Raw genomic sequence first — 23,724 nt, forward strand, 5'->3', positions numbered from 1 at the left:
CTCTGCTTACAACTCTCCATGTGAAATCTCTGAAGTATCATGGTAGCATACTTTCTTTGAGACACAGATAATTCACCATCACCCTGCCATAATTCTATTCCAATGAAGTAATGCATGAGGTACATCTTTCATATCAAATTCCCTTGCAAGATCCTCTTTGAGAGAGTGGGTCAACTTCTCATCACCATTCAATATTAAATAATGGACATACAAAACAAGAATAAGAAACTTACCATCTACCACAATGTGATAGAGGTTCACATTTGCTTCACTTTTGGTGAAGCCCAATCTAATGAGATAATTGTCTATCTAAGTGTACCATGCTCGGGGTGCTTGTTTGAGACCATGCAATTCTATCTTGAGTCTAAACACATGCGAATATCAATCATATGTCTCAAATCCTTCGATATTCTCTATGTAAATTTCCTCCTCAACAACACCGTTGATAAGGGTGGTCTTCACATCCATAAGATGGGTTTTCCAACCCATCTATGTAGCCAAAGCTAGAATGGATCTAATTGAGAAATATCTTGTAGCTGCTGCAAAAGTTTCATCATCATCCACTCCCTCTATCTGAGAGAATCCTTTGGCCACAAATCTGGCCTTTTACTTCTCGATGCTCCCTTCTACTGCATGCTTCACCTTGCGAATCTAGCTCGAACTAATCACTGATTTCCCTTCTGATCTTGGCACCACCTCCCATACATTGTTCTTCATGATGGATTCGTATTCTTCCACCATGGCATCAACCTAAATAGGTTGAGAAACTGCTTCCTCAAAAGAATAAGGCTTTATCTCAATGAGCTATGTCATGAGAGCCATGTAACTAGTGTACCTATAAGGTGACCCCCTCTTCTTGTGTTGTGATGTGGGGGCTCCCACATTCTCCCTTGCATCTTGCAATAATCTATCATCTCGTCTGGTTCTCTTTCACCCCTCTTTGGATGTTTCTGGTTGAGTGTATGTCTCCACTCGGCCTCTTATATACTCCTATGCATGTGGTTGCTCCACAACCTCTTGAATCTCATCCTGAGGCTCATCCTTTGGAGAAAGAATCTCCTACACCAGTAGGATACTCAGCTATCATTCCAGAGAGCATCTCATGGTCTTGTCCTAATCGAACTTGACATCTCTCTGTACAACTATCATCCTCAGCTAAGGAAAATACACCCTGTAATTATGTGGAGTTTTGGTGTATCTTACAAAAAATAAAAATTTTGTTGTAGGCTCAAGTTTCTTCCTTGAATCCTTGGAGACATGACAATAAACTAAAGCTCCAAAAATTCTGAAATGAGACATATCAGGCTTTCTCTTAGAGAAATCTTCCTCCAGTGTGATCATACCAAGTATCATATGAGGACTCTTGTTATGCAAGTAGACTTTGTTGTTGCATGCTTCTGCCCATAGATGTAATGGAAGTCCTTGATCATGCAACATGGCCCTTGCTACTCCCACTATGCTAATTTTCTTCCTCTTAGCCACCCCATTCTGTTGTGGGTTATAGGGTGTTGTTAGTTCTCTTCGAATGCGTTCTTTTGCATAGAAATCCTTGAAGGCAAGTGAAACAAATTCACCTCCATTGTCACTCTTGAGACCCTTCACATTCTCCCCAGTCTCTTTCTCAACTAATTCCTTGAACTCAACAAATTTTGAGAAAACTTCATCCTTCTTCCACATGAAGAAGATCCAACATTTTGAAGAGAAATCATCAATATAAATAACATAGTACTTATGTCTTGCTATGGAACCTATAGAAAATGGTCTAAAAACATCATAGTGGACTCACTTCAATATTAGTTCTGCTTTTCTTTCTCAGTCATGGAAAGTGGATTTGACATATTTCCCCAATGTGCAACCCTTGCAGACATCTTCCTAGTCAAGGGAGTGTTTAGGGAGGCTAGTGGTAATTTTTTGCATGATCTTTAAGGCACCATGGTGTAGCCGACCCAATCTCCTATGCCAGAGTTCTCCAACATCATGGATCAACACTTTCTTATCCTTACTTCCCAATGTAGTGCAATCTCCCACCTCAAGTTTGTATAGTTTCTTCAATTGAACCCTAATTCACTTCACTTGCTCGGTAGATATGTGTCTCAGAAAGGTTTTCCATTTACTAAAAATAACATCATAGCCATGATCCTACAAAAATTCTACAGAGATCAGGTTCTTCCTCATCCATGGTACAAACATAACATCTTTGAGGCGAAGAGGAGAGGCTTTCTCCCTCTTAAAGGTGACAGTGCAAATTCATATAGCACTATACCTCCCATCATCCCCCATTTCGATATGCATCTAGAGATCCTTCTCCTCCAAGTTGCTGAAAAACTCCTTGCACCCTGTCATATGGAACGAGGCACCAGAATCAAGGTACCACGTACTCCCCATAAGAGTGTTGGCCATACATGCTATTAAGGTGAAGTCTAATTTGAATTGTGAAGCCAATGCTTCACCTGCTTCTCCTCTTGAACGCTTCTTGGTAGACTTCCTTCATAGACATTTTGTTGCATTGTGCCTGAACTCATGGTAGTGAAAGCATTTTATCTTACTCAGGTCTTTCTTCTTGCCATTATTTTGGATGGACTAAGGTTTTCTCTAGATCATCTTTTTTTTTCCTTTCTTCCCCTTTCTAACCAATGCAAAATTCTATTCATCCTCAATTTTGGATGATGTCCCATCCTAGTTATTTCTCCTTAACTCTTCTTGTACCAAATTGTACCACAACATTTTCCCAATTCAGTAATGTTTCCCTTCCATTCACAAAGTCATGGTAATTGTGCCAGGATTTTGGGAGGCCTAGAAGCGATAGGCTCACCACTTCATCTTTTGCAACATTCAAACCAACCCCTCCAAGCTCAAACTAAACTTGCGTAAATATAGAGAGGTATTGCGGAATAATATCATTCTTTTGCATCTTAATGTTTCGAAGTTTGTCTTTCAGGTCCAATTTTCTATGGCAATTGTTGTTTTCGAATAGCTCAGTTAGTGCCTTCCACATAGAAAATGGTGTCTCTTTTCCATGGATATTTGAGACTACATGGCCTCGCACACCTTCCAGAAGAATTCTCCTAGTCTTGGAAACATCCTTCTTCCATTGGACTGATTGTTGTGCATCCAATTATGGAGGTTTTGTAATGTCAATTTTAATATATTCTAACACACCATTGTCATAAATCACTACTTCCATTCGATCCTTCTAGTCTACGAAATTTGAGCTACCCTCTAGGGCATACTATTGTCTCAGGCCATTGAAAGACATTCTCCCCATCCTAAAGCAAAAATGTTGCATTGAAGCTACTACTTTGAAATTCTTGAGAGACAAGTTCAAAATATTGGTTCTAATATGAATTAAGAGGCTCTCATACCATGTAGAAATTTGATAGAATTGCTTATGATCAAGAAATTTAATCTAAGATCAAGAGACACAATTCTTCTATGATGATCTATGGAATGGAATTCATGATTTAGAACAACATGCATAGACATGCAATAATAAAAACCACAAATACATAATGATTTCTAGGGGGGCCAACTGGGAAAAACCCCTTAAGCCCATTTGCATTAATCAGATTAATAGAGAATCTATTACAATTGCTAGCTCCATCTTTGAGCTCAACCTATAAAAGAATAATTATTCTCTCTACTCAATGAACAACTATGGCCAACACTTAGCCAAATATCAACTCACCTAGTCTCCTATTTCCTTGTGCAATTCCCAAGGAAATTAGCCCCTATTCATTAGAAATTTCCTCCAAATTGATTGCACTATTCACAAGGATATATCACTGATTGCATGAAACACCTATACACTCAAGACTAGTCTACAATTGGTGTTACACTACCTTGTCATCTTCACTTTAACTAAGGAATTAAAATTCCTTACATGCACTGCTGATTGACTTGTTAACTAAAAAATCTTTGAGTTAGATTGTTGTCCCATTGCACAACTAAACTTCAACTGACTCCAATAATAGTTAGAGGTTAGTTATCTAAATACAACTGAAAATAACTTAACTATATTACTAAAATTTAGGAATTACACATGCATAACTGAACTACAATCCTTATAACTTGACTTTACTAATCTAATTGAGTGACAAGATTCATGTCACACTCGTTAGATACCTCCAAGTTATCCCGTTGATGTAGAAATTTGATTTACTTAATTTGGATAAGGCTAAAGTCAAATTGAGCCTTTCTTGCTACATTTTTTCAACATCCCAAGCTTCATAATTGTCATGTTGATTTGCTACTTTCTCTATGTTTTCACCTCCACCCTTGGAGGAGTTTTTCTTGAATTTCTTTGTACAATGTCTTCCACTATGTATGCGCTTAGGGAATGTGTATGTGCATGTGTGAGAGAAGTCCATGTATGTTCTATCTGTGTTCCACATACGTGTGAATGCCCCTCCTCTTTTCTCCCTACAGATTAATTTCATGCTTGCCTATAGACATGTAAAATTTTAGGGGCTAATATTCGCAGGTGGGCTAATTTTCCATTATTTTTCCACAAAAAAGATTTGCTAATTTCCATTTTTGATAAAAATTATTCGCCCAAATTTTACAATATAAAATTATTTTACCTTAAAAATCGCCAACATTATATAAAGGCTATAGATAAAATCATTATAAATTTGAATAATTTTACAAATATATCAATAAATATTTTATAATTTGCATATTAGGGGCTAGTGAGATTCGCCAATGTTTTTAAAGTTCAAGATAATTTTCTATCCTTAAAATTTTCCCTGCCTATAGACCAATTGTCTTTCTTTTTCCATAGTTGCATGAAGTCAACCCATTCTTAGCTTTACTATTCCATCCTCTTCTTACTTACTGTTGGAGCTAAAAGACACTTGAACGTGTCCTTTCCTCTTTCAGTATGTTCATAGCACAATCAACTCATTTAAAACGAATCCGCTAACCAACACTTATAATTAAAACAACCTATTCCTCAAGCAATCTCCCTCCTCAAGAAATCTAAAATTCGTGTCGTTTTCTATCTACTTTTATTTTATTCCAATTTAATTACAATAGAAAAACATATTAATAAAAAAATCACATAGATTCGAAAATCCCACTTCTCCCCCCCACAACCACAACCACAACCACAACAAAAATAAATAAAATAAAATAAATTAGAAATAAACTCATCCATTAAAAAAAAATACATATGGCATCTCAGCTCTTTCCTCGTGCCCTGAAAAGAAATAATATAGATAGAGTAATTAGGATGATTGCCCAAACTAATCTAGTTTACAATGTTGACGAAATATGATTTATCCCAACCTCATTCCAAGAGACCATCTTACCTCTCATAATTATTTTCCTTTACTAGATATGAGAAAACGCATGAAGAAAATCAAGAAAACAATATCTTTTATCAAATAAATTAAAAGGACTTATCATTTATCTATTATTTTAAATTACATATTATTCATTAACTTTACATACTTCATATTCATAGATCAATTATTTCAAATAATTTATTAATCATAATATTTACAATATTTATATTAACAAGAAATATTCTATAAAAGGGTCACTAGTACACATAGACGGGGGAATTCGATGATATAGATAAAATCAGAAAAACTGTGAGAAGCTAAATATATTTTTTATTTTATTTTTTTTAAATCTCGACAGTCGTCAGACATCTAATGTAATTTACTTTACCGCCGAATATTTGATGTTTGTTTGACATCGCCAAATACCAGAAATGCCAAGTTTTGTTATTGGATGACATAGAATTATGCTATTAATCACTTTTTCACTGAATTTTGAAAGGTTGTAGGTATATTTTGAGGATAATTTTTGAAGAAAATCATCCCTGAAAGATTAGTGAGGAAAATTTTCACATAACATTCTTTAAGGAGGTCATGGAGATATGGGATCGACATCAGGGGCTCTAAAGAATCAAAAAATTTATTTCCCTTGTAAAAGATGCAAGAGTTTGAAGATAAAGAGACTTCTAATAAAAATTGCTAAAAAAACATTGTAGAGCATATGGACACGCTCAAGGTGGGCATGAATATCATCCATTTGTAAGTTATTCATATATCTCTATATTATAGATTGTTTTTGTAAATGTTTATATCTATATTGTATTTTAGATTATATGTCTTTGTATTGTTAATTGTACTGTGTTTGTATTGTAAATGTTTATATTCTTTTAGGATATATTTGACCTATGTTGTCATCCTGATGTGGAGAAATATTATTTGAGTATTATGGTTAGGATCGATTAAGGGGTTAGGTCGAGTTAGGGGTTAATTAGTTTATGGGCTTAGGGATAAGGGGTTATTGTTTAAGGGTTTAAGGGTTTAAGGGTTTAGGGGAATGTGGTTAAGGTGTTATGGGGTTAATGTATGTTTAGGGGGTTAATTAGGACCTAGAGGATTTAGAGGTTAATGAGTTTTTAGAGAGAATTATTAATAAGTTTTTAAAGCATATTATGCACATTTAAAAGATGGACATAGTAAATACCATTTTATAAGAAAGAAGAATACAATTATATAATATATTGTAATACAATTTAATTAGAAAAAATATAAAAATATAAATATCAGTAAAAAAGTAATTAAATAAAAATTTGATTAAAAATAAAATAATTATAAATAAAGATGACGGGATGAAGATAAATAGAGTCCATTTTATTTAGGAAAGATTATAATTAACAAAAAAAACATTTTTTTATGAAAAATATTATATCAAAAAATATAACACTTTATTTAATAAAAAAATTAAATTTATAAATATTTTTATTAGATAAAATAATATCTTTTTGTAAATTTAATTTTCTTATAAAATTACATTTTTTAATAAAAAATTTAATTAGAAAATATTTTCTTACATATAAAACTATAATTATGTCTCTATAATCAAAATGAAGTAATGTGTGACAATTAAAAGCATTGTCAATTTTAACTGTTTCTAGTATGAAAGTAGATTCACATTGATGTTCACAGTTCACTAATGTCTTGAATGTGAATAAAATCTATAAAATATTTGGGAAACAAATATATTGAAAGTGGATAATTATTAAAATTATTTTACCATTTTTTATAACGTTGTTTAATATTTTTTTAAATAAGATAGTTTCAATATCTAGAAAATAATTAATATTATAATGTTTGAGTTTTTATTGTAATTAGTTAATTAATTTTAGTTATGATTTGTTTATAATTCAATGGGTTATGTTTAATATTGGTTAAGTGTTATGAATTCCAAGTAAGAGATTTAGGAATTAAGACTCTTGGGTGTTTACTTAATATTTGATATTATAGATCTAATTAAATGTTTAAAGAAAAGAGAGTTAAAAGCACATTGATTTTTTTGACAATTATAAAAAATAGTAAAAACAAGAAGATGGCATGCCTCTTATACTCCTAGAAGATGGTTAAGAATTTTTTTCTAAAGTCAACCAGAGTTAAAACTAACTAGACAAATAAATGTTTTAGGCAATGTTATAAAATAAAGAGTCAAAAGTTCTAATTGAACCTACAATATATTAATTTCCTATAGTTGATTCATGTGGACAATAAGGAAAAAGGGTAAACAAGATGTAGTTATCATGTAGTTCAACCTAGGAAATGTTCAATCATAAAGCAATTTGGGAAAACTATAAATGATTTGGGTAAAGCATGTAATATTTCCAACTAAAATTTGAGTTCAAAAAGGATGTTAAAACCAACATAAAATGAATTTTCTTTATTAAATTACCCCAAAAAATTAAATTTACATTTCACTTTGATTTTCTTCAATTTATTGATAATTTATGGTAGGGGATACAAATTTATGTTTGGTGTTTTTTTTTTAAATGCAATGCCTGTGGGTTTTATATTTTATAAAATGTTGAGAGACCTAATCAACTCCAGTTACATCATCCAAAAACTTTCAAAATAGAAGTATGAAAGTTTAGAAAGAAAGCTTTCACAATTTCCCATAGTTTAGAATTCCACAAGAGAATCAAATTTAGTACCCTAAAACTGTAAATTCTTTAGACAACTCCTAGAATCATCATAGTCCTCATTTCCCTTTACGATAACATTATTGAATTTGCTATATAACTATGAGTGAGTCACCAACAGTTGTTAACTTTTGTGCCTTTTCTTCTGCTAGTAATCTAAGTCTATTCCATGGAGCCTATAACTTGTCTTAGTTGTTGGTGGCTTCCCCTAGGCCCCGAGAAAATTTTAACTCTTTTTTTTCATTGGGGCATTGGATAAACCCTACCACCTTTTCCACCCTAAATTCCCTCCCACCCTAAATTTATGAGTGATGTTATGTTCCTAACCACAATGTATTTCACTCATACAAGAGACTATTTCTCATTTTTTTAAGGAAAAAATTTTGGGACACAAGCCTTGCACTTGGTGTTTCAAAATGTTTTAGGTGACAATGAACCTTTTAAACCCAAGTGATATAGAGTGAAGAATTATCTATATAAAGTCTCTTTTTGTTATAAGTAAAGGGTCTCATTTGTTTTCAATTATGAGAAAAGGTGAAGTAATATCAAAGTTATAATAGTTCTAGGAAAAAGGTAGATTAATGAAATGTTTCGTAAATCATTAAAGGTTTTTTTTTCCAAATTTATCTTACTTATTATCACTCATGCAAGGTATAAAATTCCATTTTGAATGTCCTTTTAAGTAGGCACAATGTTTTTATTCTGTAACATTCACTTACCACTAAGTACAAAGGAGTGAGTTTTTGACATTTTGATCAAATCAACCAAGTAGTCAAAAATAAAGAATACCCCATTCTGTGTAGAAGGAAAGATTGACCCCGTGCCTTGGTAAAAAAGGGTTTCCTATGAAAAATATTTTTAGTGGGTTCCCTACTTCTTTCTTAAAGAAAAAAGGGGATCCTATCTAATTTTCTTACATAGGTTATTGATTTCGAAGTTTATAAGTGAAAACATATGATAAAAATACAAAATAAAATGATAAAAATCAACAAACACATTGTTTCCTTGATTTTGATCAGCTAGCCTAGACAATATGAGACCGACCTATTTAGGAGAAATGATGAAACAAAAATAGGAAATTAGGTATAAAAGGGTATAGAAATAATAATTATAGAAAAAAAGAAGACCAAACAATAAAGAATAAGATAGAATTATCTTCCTTTTGTACATTCCTAGACCCATATAGCCACCAACTAATTTTAGTAGTAACTTTCATTGTGAGAATACCTTTGATATAAGAATAAAAGTCCACATCCTTTTAGAAATTAATTTTTAATTAAAAAATGATTAAAAATGATAATATAATCCACCCTCCACTTGTCATAACCAAATATTCAAGAGGAGTTGGGGATAAGATACATTTTGTTTGCTTTCCCAGGTCTCATTCTCTTGTCTTATGAAAGCCATTATGAACAATATTGTAGTATTTACCTTGAAGTTTTCCTTCTTGAACTTAATTGGTATTGCTTAGATTCATTCGTATTATTTTGTGAGTCTTTTACTTTGAGTACATTTGTAAAGGTGATGGAATGAAAAGGGTTTGATGATTTTCAATTGATTATTCTTAAATGTTTTCAACATAATCTTAAACATCTTGCTAAATTGCACAAGCTTCATGATTGCATTGATTTATTGTATTTGTTTCTTTCTCTCACCCAAGCTCATGGTTTCTCGATATAGAATACCAACTCCTAAGTACACTTGACCATTGGATGGCCAATAACTTATTAACCCCTAAGGCCTTAGCCATTGAGCCCTTTTAAACCCCAAAACCATTAAGTACCCCTATCCTTGGCCCCTAATTATCCCATATTAAACCCTAACCCCTAACGATCGAACCACTGACACATTATCCCCTAACCCCTCAATTCTCAACCCCTTGTAAATTAAATCATTTTCCCAAGTTAGGTTGGGGAACGTTTCCATCCTCTTAAAAATTCTTGTCTCCAAGTAAAATAATAAAAGAATATGAAATTATAATGATGAATTAAAAATAAGATCAATATGTTTTTTATTATGGTTGTGACTATATATCTCAAAAAGTGTCCCTCTTCGTATATGTCAAGAAAATTAACATCTTTCCTGATTTTTTCAACATATTCTTAAATATCTTGATAAATTTCACAAACATCATCATTACTTTGTTGTCTTTGTTTCTTTCTCTCATCTAAGTTGTCTTTGTCTTTGTTTTTGTTTCCTTTTTTTCTATATTATATTTGTAAATGTTTGTACTATCATTTAAATATTTTCAATATATACTAATATTACTTTACTTATTGTAATTATATAGTATGCCCCCCCAGGGAATTGCTTGATGAGGAAGAGGTCATTGTAGTACAAGCTCCTGTTCAAGAACATGAATAGAATATTGAGGATCAAGCTAATGATCCTATGGAAGAAGATAATGATGTTGATAACACAGTTTAAGAAGATGGGACAAATAGATTGATCCAGGAGACATTTAATAATCTTGGAATAGATGATGATGGAAACTGGTATGATGGTGCTTATGATATACCTATACTTGAGAGGGAAATTAAACCTCTTTATGAAGGCTTAGAAACATCTCTTCTCTCTACTATATTGTTCCTAGTCAACTTAACACTACAAGGAAAATACCTTCTAGCAAAGGTTTTTGTGGAAGCCCCTATAAAAATAGCCCAAAAATCTGTTTGTAGTGGAGGTGGGCAGATGGATGTTTTTTTGACAGTGCATCTACAATATACAAATGCATCGATGCTTTACTATACATATAAGCACCGGTTCTGAATAGAACAAGGTGCACTATCACAGATTTATTTAAAAAAAAAGGTGTATTAAATAATAGAGCACCAGTGTGTATACTACTCGATAACACTGGAAAAGGGTTAAATTTACAAAAATGTCAGTCGTAAAATTATTTTTTCTTAGTCCCATGATATACTATGATGACGACTCGGTGCTAAACCAGTAATATAACCGCACACCGGTGCTTGAATAATTGATAACATCAAATAAAGGTTAAAATTTAAAATTGTCGGTGTTATATACACCTGCAACATCGGTGCATACTTAGAAGGAGCGATGCTATAGTTTTTAATTTTCAAAAAATGAGGTGCTATATTCCAACAAAGCATTGAGTTGTTCATGTATTAAAATGCCCCAGTGCATATTCAAAAGAGCATCGCTAGGCATTTTTTAATTTAAAAAAAATGCATCGCTATAGTCCAACAAAGCACCATTGTGGTACATGTATTTAAATTCCCCAGGATGTCTTAACAAAAGAACCACTATAATGTTTTTAATTTAAAAAATAAAAGTGGTGTTATTAAATATTTGATGTACTGGTGCATTTATAATAATGCACCAAAAGAGGGTTAAATAAAAAAAACCTCCTGTTCGTAAATTCCATTTTTACCATCTACAATATTATAGAGATTTGAAGCATTTGTGCCACTCTTTCCTCATCCAAGATCCCTGAGATCGATGCTTCTCTTGCTCACCATTCTTCTATACCATGCTTAGTGTGTGGCTTTCCAATTTTCTCAAATAGTGGCGAAACTTGTTTTTCTCAATTACGTGTCAACAATGCCTCCCTAATAACCAAATGTCCAAGTAATGTCTTTGTTTTGTTGGAAACTAGATCACTATCGAGAGGGGGAGGGTGAATCAATAGTGAAGGCACTTATAAATTTTTCTCCAAATGATTATTCTTTAATCATGCATAAACTGAAACAAAAAAGCATAGATCAAAGCATCAAATATAAACATGAAACCATGAAATAAATCAACATAATGAACATAGAAAGTTTTGGTGGAAAACCCTCTCCAAGGAAAAAAAACACCCATTACTGTTGCGCTGCTCAAATATTTTTTTTATTTTAAGCAAATTCTTTACATAGAGATTCAGCTGGCTATTGTCAAATGGAGATCTCTTTGTGTAGGTTTCAACCCCGTACAAAAATTACCTACATGCAAATTATAAAACACATAAAATAAATAATGCGAGAGCAGAACACATAAAAAACATATACACAGAGATTTTCCCCTGGATCCCAAAACCGAGACTACTAGCTTGATTTTTCATTATGTTCCTTTCAATGTTATAATACATATTTATACATGCTGAAGCATCCAATACCATGGACCGAAAACCATCGCGTCCAAAAAACATGTGCGAAAATCATGCACAAAACCATAGGTGGGTTTGCGCAACCTAACATAGGGTCCAAAACCAAAATTTTCCGAGGCGCTGCTCCGGACCCCATAAAGTGGGGTTACGGGTGCCCCTCAAACCCCCTGTTAACTACATGGAAAGAATATAACACAACCCAACATTCTCTCATTTGTTGTTTTCTTTCCACTAGGGGCCACAAGAGAGCTTAGACATTTTTCTAGCCCTGAAATGCCGATTGTCTCTCTACACCAAGAGAACTTCTCAAAGCTCACAAATTTTGTCAATGCATCTGCATTATTCTTCAAAGTGTCCACCTTTACTAGCAACACCTTTTTGTCTTCTATCATATCCCTCACAAAGTGATACTGAACATCAATGTGCTTTGTCTTTGAATGATATGCGGGTTCTTTGCCAAGAAAATTGCACTTTGGCTATCACAGTCTATCCTTATAGCTTCCTGTACTAGCCCCATACTTGAACACAATCTCTGCAACCAAACTACTTCCTTGCTTGCATGAGTAGCTGCCATGTATTCTGCCTCTGTAGTTGATAGTGCCACTACATATTGTTTCTTACTCATCCAACTGACTGCACCTCCAAATAGGTTAAACACATACCCACTTGTAGATCTTCTCTGATCTAGATCTCCAGCCCATTCTGCATCAACAAAGCCATGAATATCCAACACTCTGTCCAATCCTGGTCTTCCTTTGTAGCACAAACCATAAACACTAGTTGCACGCAAATGCCTGAAAACCCGCTTCACTACTGTCCAGTGCTCCTTCCCTGGTTTTGACATAAACCTGCTCAATACTCCCATTGCATGTGCAATGTCTGGTCTAGTAAAAACCATTGCATCCATCAGGCTACCGACTACACTTGCATATGGAACACGGGACATGTCCTCTTCCTTTTCTTGTGTCTTGGGACATTGTTCAGTAGATAACCTCACACCTACAGGAATAGGAACCTTCACCGGTTTACTACCCTGCATATCAAACCTCAGCAATATTGTCTAGACATAGTACCTCTGGTTTAACCAAAGCTTCCTCTTGGCCTAATCTCTTTTAATTTCCATGCCCAAAATATAGTTTGCAGCACCAAGATCTTTCATGTCGAATTTGGAGGACAATTGGGTCTTCAAATCTTGGATAACTTCTTTGTCATTTGCAACCAACAACATATCATCCACATACAAGACTAGATAAATAACACGGTCACCAATTAATTTAAAATACACACAGTGATCTGCTTTGCTTCTACTGAAGCCAAGTCCCCGTATGAATGTATCAAATTTCTATACCACATCCTTGGTGATTGTTTTAACCCATATAGAGACTTCTTTAACTTACATACTAGTTCTTTCTTACCCTTCACTGCAAAGCCTTCAGGTTGCTTTATGTAGATCTCCTCTTCCAGATCCCCGTGAAGAAATGCTATCTTCACATCCATCTATTCTACCTCAAAATCAAAAGCAGCAACAACAGATAAAAGTAATCTAATAGAAGTTACCTTGGCAACAGGAGAAAAAATATCACCAAAATCATTTCCCGACACCTGGGAATAACCTTTTGCTACCAACCGAGCTTTGTATTTCTCGACCTTTCCTTCTGCATTTGTCTTCCTCTTGAACACCCATTTGCTGCCAATGGGTTTCCTTCCAGCTAGAAACTCCACCAAATCCCAAGCCTCATTTTTGTGCAAAGATGCCATTTCATCAACCATGGCCTCTTTCCAGAGTTTTCCATCCTCTGAATCCACTGCTTCCTTCACAGTTCTGGTATCATCATCAGTAACAGACAAAGCAAAATTTGAACAGAAGGCAGATGGACTATACCTTTCTGGCTGCCTTCTTTCTCGAACTGATCTTCTCACAGCTGGAGTTTTTGGCTCTTCATCTTCTAATTCCTCCTCTGTTGTAGAGTCTGATTCTTCCTCCTTTAGCTCAAACTCTATCTTCTCAGGTTCCTTTGGTTGGAATTCATGTTTAATAACATCTTTCACCTCTCTGAACACCACATCTCGGCTATACACAACCTTCCTTGTTACTGGGTTCCAAAGCTTATAACCCTTTAAACTATCTTTATACCCAATAAAGATGCACTTTTCAGATTTACTATCCAACTTGGTTCGTTTCTCCTTTGGAACATGTACATATGCATCACTTTCCAAATACTCTTATATGTGAAAGAGAGGGTTTCTTACGAGTCCATACCTCTTATGGAGTCTTATCCTCCAATGCTGATGAAGGTGACTTGTTGACCAGGTAACATGCAGTATCCACCGCCTCTGCCTAGAATTCTTGTCCTAACCTAGAACCACTGAGCATGCTTCTTGCCCTTTCCATCAACGTCTTGTTCATTCTTTCTGCAACTCCATTTTGCTGAGGTGTATATGGAGTAGTCTTCTGCCATTTTATACCACACTTCTTGCAGAATTCTTCAAATTCCTTACTACAAAACTCTCCACCATTATCTGTCCTCAGCACCTTTATCTTCTTCTCTGTCTAGTTTTCCACTAGAGCCTTAAATTCTTTAAACTTGTTAAAGACTTTAGATTTCTTCTTAAGGAAATATATCCATGTATTCCTTGAGAAGTCATCTATAAATGATACATAGTACACAGACTTACCCAATGATGGAACCTTCACAGGTCCAAACACATCACTGTGCACAACCTCTAATATATGTTTTGCCCTCTTACCACTAGAGGGGAAACTCACCCAATTTTTCTTCCCGTATACAAAATTTTCACAAAAATCAAAATCCAAAGAGCTATTACTCATACCTTCTACCATACCTTTACCATGAAGTATTTGAAGGTGCTTATCTCCAATATGTCCAAGCCTTTGATGCCACAACATGGTCTTTTTTCCAGATACCACTAGATTTTCTACTTCACTTTCAGGAACAACGGAACTGTTGCACCCATCAACAACAATGCTACCTTGCAGCTTATACAGAGTTCCAATTAGAACTCCCCGCATCAATACCAATGCTCCCCGAACCATCTTGCAGGTATCCTTCTCGAACACTATTTTTACACTTGCATCATCCAACTTGCTAATAGAAATAAGATTTCTAGCTAATGCGGCAATATGTGGAACACCTGGAAGTGTTCTAACCCTTCCACCTTGCAGCTTCAACTTTACTTTTCCACGACCAATGATTCTAGCCTTCGTGCCATCCCCCAAGAAGACATCACCACCATCATATTTCTCATACTCACAGAACCACTCTCTATGGGGATTGAAGTGAAAGGATGACCTGAGTCAATCAACCATGCCTCATGATCTACATGTGTACTTGAAGAAGCCAAGTACACATCCCCACCTTCTTCTGAGGTGGTTTTCGCCTTTGCGGAAGGAGCCTCATCAGATCCCTTTCCTTTGTCAGGAGCTTTAGATTTAGAGTCCCTTTTGAAGTGGCCTTCCTTTCCGCATTTCCAGCACGCCACCTTTATGGGTTTTCCTGGAAATTTAGATCTCCCTCTAGGTTTAGATCTCCCACTCGATGACTTATTTTTGTTTCTATTCTGGGACCGTCCTCGTACAGACAAGGCATCACCATTTTGGCTCTCCATATTTTTTTGTCTCATCTCCTCCGTCACCAAGGCTGAGACTATTTCATCAAACTACAAGGCATTTGCATTGCTACCTATTGCAATAACCAAACTATCCCACGAATCTGGTAGAGAACACAATAAAATGATGCACTTATCTTCATTTGAAATTTAAATATCAACAGATGCTAACTGACTTACCACAGTATTAAATGCATTTAGACACTCTGTCATTGAGTCTCCATCTTTCATCCTCAGGTTATACAGCTTTTTCCGCAGGAACAATTTATTCACCAGAGACTTAGATTGGTACCAAGTCCCTAACTTGTCCCACAAAGCCTTTGCTGTAGCTTCCCCTGATACATTCAACAATATTGAATCTGAGACACACAATCGTATTGTGCTTTTTTCCTTCCGATCCAACTTCTTCCATTCTTCATCAGACACTCCCGTTGGTTTAGTAACCAGATATACTGCAATCCACTGATCTTTATCCACCAATAGATCCTCCATCTTGAGTTTCCACAACTCAAAACTTTGACCATTAAATTTCTCGATCTATATCTTTCCACTGCTCGCCATCTTCTTTCACCACTAGAATCGATCTCGCAGATCTCCCACTGAACAGGATCTACCACAGGCCCGAGTGAAACCCCTCAGCAACGAAGGCGTCCCCTTGAAGCCAAAGATGCTCTGATACTAAATGTAGGTTTTAACCCCGTACAAAAATTACCTGCATAAAAATTCTAAAACACAGAAAATAAATAATGCAAGAGCAGAACACATAAAACACATATACAAAGAGATTTTCCCCTGGATCCCAGAACTAGGACTACTAGCTTGATTTTTCATTATGTTCCTTTCAATGTTATAATACATATTTATACATGCCGAAGCATCCAATACCATGGACCGAAAACCATCGCGTCCAAAAAACATGTGCAAAAATCATGCACAAAACCATAGGTGGGTCCACCCAACCTAACATAGGGTCCAAAACCAAAATTTTTCGGGGCGCTGCCCTGGACCCCATAAAGTGGGGTTACGGGTGCCCCTCAAACCCCCTGTTAACTACGTGCAAAGAATATAACACAAACCAACACTTTGTTAGGTCCATATAATAGTAGTGATTCCCCCATTACTATTGTAATTGTAGCCCTTACTATTATTATTGTGCCCCTATTATCCTCATATTGTTATTAGTGTTCCACATAGAAGCCCACTATTATTATTGTTGTGCCCTTATATTATTATTTTTATGTCGGCTTTGATTATGTTGTGACCCCTTAGACTCCTATTTATAGAAAGGAGGTTTAGTCATTTGTATCATCCAAGAATTGTTCATTTGTGTAATGTAAAGGAGGTTTCCCCCTCAAAGAGGCTTATTTTGAAGTTGTTGATCTATCTTTTCTATCTTTTTTGGAGCTGGTTCATAACATTTGGTATAAGAGCTTTGTATTCTAGGGTTTCACTGCTCCAAATAGGTCATCATGGAATTTTCAGTATAACATTTTTTCTGCGATGTTTCAGAAGCTAAAGAAAACCCATTTGATCCAAAATATCGATGGTCCTCGGGTCTAAATTTCAGATCTTGTTTCTTTATATTTTCGGAGATATGATCTAAGGAAGTTAGTGTTTTTGCAGGCTCCGGAATTACATCTGAAACAGGTGACCTAGGGACAATCGTCATAACTTTCTCTCTGAGTATCAGATTGAAATTTTGTCAGAAGTTACAAAAAGAGGATGGACTGTAGTTTTCTTTGCATCGTTTTCAGGTATGAAGGTTGAAATAGTGACACATGGAACTTAGTAAATGTTTTCTCTACTAAAACAGTGTATAATCAGGTCATCTAGGGATATTGGGCATAACTCGTTCTTGGAGAATCCAATTTCAATCAGATTGGTGGCGTTGGAAAGAGGAATTAGAGGGATACCACAGTTTGAAATTTTAGACCTTGGAGATTCGAAATTTTAGAGGTTCATCAGATTCAATATCGAGCTCCTACAAAGTGAAAAACGGTGTGTAATTTTTTTAAACTTTTTGCATAAGTTTGGTTTGAAAAAATAGTTTGAAGGAATTCAAAGGGCATAGTGAAGAATAATTATCATTAATTGATGCCCCAAATAAAGAAAATGGAAACACCTAGTAAGAAACCTGAAGGCTCTAGCATGACTCATGAAGAAGAGGAAGAAATGCAACATGATATATAAAAATTATGAGACCAAGTGCAATAAAATTCACTCTCACAAAAAGTAACAGAAGCTAATATGGATGGTTTAAAGAAAGTGTTGGCTTAGTGGGGCCTGACCCAGGTTCAGAGATGATTTAGCCAAGCAAATCCCAGTACTACTAGCCCTTTCAGTAACAGTCCATAGAGCGTGGATTGAGGTCTCACCTGAAGTAGTATGGGAGGGTGCTAGAACTAGTTTCCGCACCCTGGGGATGTCTGATATGTTGGGATTGGTACGTGGTCCAAACTTCATGCTCACTGTGCTACGCGCACCAGTGGGCACATCGCGGCCTGCGATGTTGTCTTCGCACAGCCCTACTCGGGGCGTGACCCGTATAATACCCAAAACTCTTTCTACTTAACTGATTACTTAACTTGTGTGTGTAAGATTTATGGTTATTACAACATATTCAATAATTATATTAGAGCGCATGATACATAAACCAATAAAAACATAAAGAAGATAATGCACATCAAATACACAGAATTAGGAATCAACTTCTCTTTTATTAATCTTCAATATCGCTTACAAACTCGACACTGCCCTATGCACACAGCTACAGGGGTTCGTGCACTTAGCTGTGGACTCTACTAGGCCTCTGCTCACTTAGTTGTAGAGCCTCTTCCTACTACTACAACCCAATACACTTAGAATCCTCTTCTAAACCCGAACTATTTCTTCGCTACCTTCTCTATATTCAACTGTCTTTACAACTTAGAGCCTTGCTCTATTTATACAATCCCATGGTCTCCAGACCATGAGTAGGTCGACCTGACTTTACATTACATTACATTAATTTGCGGCGGACAACCCTATGACTTAACCTATACTTTGCGCTCTGTGCCCACAATTCGTGGAGTCTTACAAAACCTTTAACCAAAACTTGGGCTTTGAGCCCAAAAACCTATTATGGGGGGATTCCATGCCCAACAGGCCCCCAGAACAATCATCGTGACTCCTCCCGAGTCACTTTGCTGGTGTGGTGATCTTGGCACGGAGCCCCTCCAACCGATCCTACACTGCGCAGAGGTCCGCAACGCACTGTTCTGCAATCTGCTGGATCTGCTCCACTCTTTTGGCCAAAGTCTTGCTATTAGGGGCAAATCACTGTCTTAAGGCATGCATCACCTTCATCTGTGAGCTTTCCTTTGATGTCTATATTTATGAGGAAGGCCTCATCAATCCAAGGCTGGATACGCACTTTAAGGACTGCCTCTTTCTACCGCACGACATCCACTTGTTCCTTCAATGCCTTTGCCTGCTGTAGCTTCGCAAGTCGTTGGGTCAGGACAATTGTCTATGTCATTTCTGCACATTGTCATACTGCACTTGAAGCTCCCGCACCTCCGTTTACAAGCGTTGTATGTTGGGGTCCTCCTGTAATGAAGTGAGAACCGCAAAGGATTCTTCCAACACAGCGGTGCAGTTCTGTACTGCCTGTCTTATTTCCTCCAGCCCTTTTTGAATAGAGCTAGCATGATGTTCCCTAACTTTCGGGGGCATAGAGGGTTGCGTCTTTAATCGCAGCTCGGCAATATGAAGTTTGAGGTCTAGTTGTACCCTCTTTGCTTCCTCCTTTGCCTTGCGGAATCCATTAGCTAATTTATGGAATTGGTAGATCTGTCATGATTTCTAGCTCTAGAACACGACAACATGCTTCCTCTATCATTTTCTCCAGCTACTGATTCTTCACAAGCACTTCATCGCACTGTAGAATAAGCTGCTCAATGTTGATTCTCTGTTCGCTGAGCATCTGTACTGTGCATCATTCCCTAGCGCGGAGTTTGGTTGTTGCTCCATCCTGCAGTTGATATAATGTATCCCGCAGAAGGGAAACCAAGTTTAGGCCAAGTCACTTGATCCTGCCCACCATGGCTCTGTCCTCCTCACTTTCCGCTATTAATGCTCCTTCTGGCAGCACTATGGTGTTGGCCATTTTTGCGCGTAGTAGCTGCTCCATTGCTGATGTACCTGTGGTGACATATGGGGCCATTGTTCCTGTTTGTGGGGGTTGCACCTATAGTTCCTGTAACTATGCTCTTAGTGCCCCAACACAGTGTTCTACTCTGTCATCACCTCTTGGAGCACGTCCTTAGTGACATCATGAATTGTTTCGTCGATGTCAAAAATATCACCTTTGGTAAGTGTGATTGGTTCGATAGACGTCTTCGATGCCTTAACCTTCTTTCTAGGGACCGGTTTATCAGGGACGTGTGACCGTTTCAACTGTTTCAAGGTGGTTTCTAGGTCCACGCGCTCTTCGGCCAGGTCCATGTCCTCAGCCCCCTGCACTATGGAAATGTCTTAGCCCTCCTCAACCTCTTCTGTTGGTGTTGTTGTTGTTTTTGCTGTCTACATTGTTGTTGTTGCATCGGCTGGCTTCTGCTGTGCGGCTGCGTCTACTGCTACTTTTTCCTGGTGCCTCTTTTTGGCCAGTTACATGATGCACAGCTTGGTGTCCTTCTTCCTTTGCTGAGTTGTGGCCCTTTCCATTCCTGTCAAGTTTGGGGCGCACCACTCCAGAGGCCATGTTTCCAGCACTGTGAAGATGACATCGTCAGTAGCAATGAACGGGAGCTTCATGCCAGATCTTTCTGCGCTCGGACATAAATGTTGTGCATGTCTACTTTAAACTCTGCAAAGTGGCATACACTGTGGGAGACAACCGTGGTCTTCTATTGATCCACATCTGGATGCTTGCCTCCATCAGCACCCAAAAAACCTTGGTTTCACGAATCCGCTTCGCGTCCTTAGTGGCCCAGAGCGGAGTGTACTTTGCGGTCTCAGGTAGGTCCTGATCGATGTTCGGGAACTGGCTATCTTCCAGTAGTTCGCCTGCTACCAAAAATATGGATAAGAGAAACCATGCGTAGTGGAAGAGATTACCCTACTCTTGGGCCTCCTTTCAGTTTGTCAAAAACTCCTCACAGAAGAACTCAACCCAGTTGAACTAGACCCCCTCTGCGCACTGTTCAGCTAGCACAACCATAGGCATTGGTCCTTCATCGGCACGGCACGTCCACATTAATTTTCCGCACAGGAGTTGGGTGGTGACGCACACCCCTTTGTCCTTGATACTCGCAATTGCATAGCATCTCTTATTCTTTTCTAGCTTGTATTTAGTTTTCATGGCTTCTGCGAGAGCCAAATCACTGCTTTTACCTGCCATCATCGCGGCATCCTTTCCCTTACAGGGAAGTCGAGAAATTTGGTGAATGAGAGCAGCCGTGATGGGAATAGGATCCTCTAGACATATATACCCATCATGCACCAGGCACAACAATTGCCTGATGACGAAAATGGTGATGGGCGCATGGTGGAAGTGGGGTATCCATTGTAGATGAAGTAACCTAGCCTTCTCCACACTGTGTAGCCATTTTCGCGACTCCAACATGATTATTGGCCCCTTCGAATTTTTTTCATCAAGCTCTTCGTCGCTAGGTGTGGGAACTTCTCGCTATCCGCAAGGTCCCAATCTTTGAATTTCAGGGTAGGCACCCAGCCTAGGAGCGAACCTTCAAAAGTAATTATGTTGAGGCGAAGCAGGGTCTGGAGCACATTCTTCATGGCCTCCAGGTCTTTGGGCACCCTATCTTTCCCTTTCCATGGAGGGACGTACGTGGGTAACTTCACTACAGAGGGCATTGGTGGGATTTCCTCCTCCACGTCTTCTTGCTCCTCTATTTGATCAATTAGAGCCTATAAGTCCTCCTCTTCTTCATCTGATTCATGGCCTTTCCATTTTCTTCCATGAATATCCTACTGAACCGCAGGTTTCTTGGGGACATGCAGACTAGTCTCATAGTTTGTTTATCTTTCTTCAGTCGTGGTGTCTATGGTGATTTAGGAACTTTTGGCACAACCGTCGCATCTCTGGGATCGTCATGGACCATATGGGGCGGCGCAGCCTTGCCAGTGGTATCTTCAGCAAATCTCACACTTGTCTTGGTAGCAGTCATCATGTTTGCATGGGATATGTTCTATCGCGTACTCAAAGATGGTAATATTTCTCGATGCTTAATACTCTAAAACTATTCAAATCTCAAACAACCAAGTGTTGTTGCATGGCTAGCCCTTGGAGTTTTATAGCATATTTTGAATTTGAGTTCGACCATTCCCCTCACTTCTGAGTCATTAATGCATCCTTGGCGGTAGATCGTACCAAATCTAGCTCTTAATTTGTGTCTTAATTTCCCACTGCCCGCTCCCTTTTGCCTTAAATTGGACATCTTGTCATGAATAGTGATGGCAATGGTTACTTCCTAGTTTATCCACACGGCAGCGCAGCCCCCCATGCGTGGGCACGACCCTTATGATATGTTGATCCAGCACGCAACCCCCTTATCACGAAGCTCCAACACAGACTCTTTTATAATCCTACGCTCTCTTTCAACTGCCTGGAGCATTGAGACTAGGCTCCCTACAGCTAGTTAGGTGGTCGCACCACCTATGCGAGACTTCAATTCACCTTCCAGTCTAGCCCACGAGCACTCCTCAATTATCCTCGCGACAGTCAGCGCCACGCGTTCTACCTTATGCAGTGCCCTCCCCTGGTTACTACAGTTGGTAAGGTGCAGTCGCATCCATGGTAGTAGAGTCATAAATTCTCAGCGACAATCTTCTAATGCAGTGGTATTGTTGTCCGTATCTTGCCTTTTCGTCCTTGGTTTATCGACGAGACATGCTTACGCGATCACGTTTTCCAGTTTTTGGATCTCAGTGTCCATCGACATGCTTTTCTTGCTCAATCATACCCGATCTTCTTTGAGTTCACGAAGTATAAGGTTCCCTCGCCGAATGGCTTCCTGAACCCTTATATGTTTGTCCTTGCGTAGCCATGTGATTCCTTCGTCTTGGTCTTTGCGCACTGTCATAACTACAAGAGCTATTACGTGTGGATTCCTTTTGGTACTCCCTTCAGAAATTTTGGTTTCTACTCTGTCTCGCACCTTTGGAATCATCTCCGCGCTCAGGTTTTTGCACATGGTCCTATAGGCCCATCGAAATGCTGGCACACGCAGGTCCCATTCAGTCCATCTTGCTTGGTGAACCTTGTCCAGTACTCTGCACATCCTATGGAATGCCTCATCGTGGAGAATTGGTAACACGTGTCGCCTTTCCTGCTGTTGTGGTTTGTTCTGATTCTCTAGGTTGGGGGTGGTATGCGCTTGTGCAGACTGTACAACATATGTCTGTACCCATCGGGAAAGTTGTTTCGCCCCAGCTGATTGGCTTTTGTTCGAAGCTATGGTTTTCCAAAATGTAGGCGCATCATGCTTCTGCATCCGCGCCAGTCTTCAAAATTTCCTTGATGCATACCCCACCATTGTGCGGGTGTTGCCCGCAGTTCCCAATTTAGCGCATCGAACCACTGCTGTTTTGGTACTGCACTTTTGAATTTTCTTAGAAATTCATCCACCACTGACAATCCATCATATGTTGGCAACTCCCTTGCCTTTGTTGTTCTGCAACGCAATGACCTGATCATCATGTTGCAATTCAACATTGTTACTTCGGGCAGCCTATTCTACCATCGCTCTATCTCTTCGTTTGAATTGGAAGTGCAAGAGCTTCCATGCTCCCATGAAATCCTTCCATCTGCAGCTGGATTCACCCAATCCTCTCCTTACGCAGTTATCTTTTAAATACAGTCAAGATCATCATCACTATTGTCGTGTTCAGTGTATCGCGCTCCTTTGGCTGGATCTCGCAGTACTACTACGTGTAGTGACTTTTTTTGGAAGGTCATTTTGTGCTTCTTCAAATTTATGACTCCGTTCATATCGGTAGCCCAGTCTATTCCTAGTAG

This window comes from Pinus tabuliformis, chromosome 4_2 (genome assembly GCF_031772625.1).
Source record: "Pinus tabuliformis cultivar Carrire ecotype Pingquan chromosome 4_2, CPIR1, whole genome shotgun sequence".
In the NCBI taxonomy this organism is placed as follows: Eukaryota; Viridiplantae; Streptophyta; class Pinopsida; order Pinales; family Pinaceae; genus Pinus; species Pinus tabuliformis.